This window comes from Ascidia mentula, assembly GCF_947561715.1.
Source record: "Ascidia mentula chromosome 2 unlocalized genomic scaffold, kaAscMent1.1 SUPER_2_unloc_9, whole genome shotgun sequence".
NCBI lineage: Eukaryota > Metazoa > Chordata > Ascidiacea > Phlebobranchia > Ascidiidae > Ascidia > Ascidia mentula.
Window position 1 is genome coordinate 60,001 of NW_028113719.1, and position 2,500 is coordinate 62,500.

General features: G+C 50.1%; 1 pseudogene; it reads left to right on the forward strand.

Annotated features, from left to right (window-relative positions):
* LOC145916709 (large subunit ribosomal RNA) overlaps positions 1–2,500 on the forward strand; it is a 5,105-nt pseudogene that overhangs the window by 788 nt on the left and 1,817 nt on the right.

Genomic DNA, 2,500 nt, shown 5'->3' on the forward strand with positions numbered 1-2,500 from the left:
CTACAGCTGCGGCAGATGCAAGAAAACTTACGAGCGAATGTCGCAAGTCTCCTGCCACTTTGTCAGGTGTACTGGCAAACGGCAGGTTGAAGACGAAACGAACCTTGAACGACGTCAATTCGTTTGTGGACTTTGCAGACGCAGTTTCGATACGATGAGGGGCATGCACTTGCATCAACGCTCGCAGCACCCCTCCAGTTATCATGAAATGCTGGAAGCAAAGGACGTTGCGAAGAGGAAGGCCTATACTAGCGATGAAATTAACCTCATTGCTATGGCCGAATGTCGGCTCAGAGAAAAACCTCGCCTAATTAATGTCTACTTGGCAGGTTTAGGTCTGGTAGAACGATCAGCGGACCAGATTCGAGCCATACGAAAATCCGAACGGTACCAAGCTACCCTCGCTTCGATGAGGAACGAAAATCGAGACAACAGCCAAGAACATGAAGCGGTCGAAGACCCACAGGCTGATTGGAGCGAGGTGTTCGATGCCCACCTTGATGAGTTGTCAGCCTCGGGCAACTCAAAGAGAAGTATCTGCGCAATAAATCGTCTAATTAGACTTCGAAATGAGATCGGGAACGTTGTTGAAGTATTGGACGATTTATTGTGCAGGTTGTACCCTAAGATTTTTGCCCTCAGGCGCAACCCAATGAAAAAGAGGAAGGAGGCGAGGAAAGATCGAGATGATGTGCGCAGGAAGCCATCGGAGATCAAACGCGAGGAGTATGCTCTCCAACAAAAGCTCTGGAGAAGAAATCGATCCAAACTCGCGAAGATCTTGCTCGATGACGCGCCTCTCAATCCGGAGGGCCCTCCGATCGAGGAGGTTGAAAGAGTATATCTTGAAAGGTTCGGTGACGAGTCACCCCCAGACGAGGAGCGAATTGAGAAGGCGAAAGTCAACAGACAAATGGGAAGTGTTTTGCTTCCTATTACTGAGCAAGAATGTTCGATGGTTTTGAGGCAGTTGCAGAACTCTGCCCCAGGTCCGGACAAGTTGAAGGTGCAGCATCTGAAGCTGATTGGTTCAAAGGTCCTCTGCAGGATCTTCAGCATCTGGATGCGTGCAGGGAAAGTCCCCATGCGACTGAAAGAGAGCAGGACTACTCTAATTCCGAAGTCCAATAAAGATCTCGAAGATATCGGGAAGTGGCGACCAATTACCATCGGGTCGCACTTGGTGAGGCTCTACACCAAGATCTTGGCAAGACGGCTTCAAGGAGCAGTAACCCTGAATTACCGTCAGAAAGCATTCAGACCCGTGGAGGGTTGTGCCGAGAACGTGATATTGCTTAATAGCATTATCAAGGACGCTTCAACAGCCAGGCGTCGCACGAACTTGGCAGTGGCAATCTTAGACCTTGCCAAAGCTTTCGATACTGTGAGCCATCATTCTGTTATCCGGGCTCTCAAAAGGCAAAATGTGCCGCAGTTGCTTATTAGCATTGTGGAAGATCTGTATCAAGATTGTTGGACCGTAATAAGTCTTGGTACAGATTCCACTTCGAAAATCCGTGTAAATAGGGGAGTGAAGCAGGGATGCCCGCTGTCGCCTCTTCTTTTCAACTTGGTGATAGACGAACTGTTGGACGAGCTGCCTGATCGCTTGGGCTATAACATCAAGGGAGTCAATGTGAAGGCATTGGCTTTCGCTGATGATCTAGTCCTGATCGGCAACTCGCCTGAAGGGTTACAGAGCATGATGGAAACCACCAGTGAATTTTTGAAGCAAAGAGGCCTGCGGCTCCAGAAAAAGAAATGTACAACCCTCGGGATTACCCACACCCGAGGCAGAACGAGCGCGACGAGAATTCGGACCTCCCCATTCGTGACGATTGGAGAAGATCCAGTTCCCGTTATCCGTCCTGGCGAGTGGACGAAGTACCTGGGGGTGCAAATAGGCCCCCAGGGTACCTGCAAGCTTCAAAGAAATGCGGTCCGGGAGAACTTGGAACGGCTCCGCAAGGCAAGGCTCAAGCCTCAGCAAAAGGTGTTCATGCTGCGATTCCACTTCATCCCGAGGTGGAGTTACAGTCTGGCGATAACGTCCCAAACGGTGAACACCTTGAACTTTATCGATCGAGAAGTGCGGAGGTGCGTGAGGTCAATTGTCCATGCTCCGGCATCGTTGTCAAACGACTTCATTCATCTGCCCACAAAATGCGGAGGGCTCGGGATCCCCTGTTGTGCAGAGACGTACTTCTTCTCGAAGTTGCGCCTAAAAGACAGCTTGTTAAGATCGGAGGATCCTGCGATCGCAATTTTGGCACCGACACTCCATAATAAAACCATGGAGTGTCTGGAGAAGAGATTCCGCGCTGAAGCCGAAGGAGGTAATTTAAAGAGGGCCTCCACAACATCGGCACGTCGGCTCCGCTTTTCTGAGAAGGTCCAGGGATACGGATCTCTTCACTTTTCAGATAAGTATTGCAATAACTGGCTAGTCGGCGCAACGGCAACCTTAACGGGACGAAATTTTGTTCAGGGATGTGCCTTG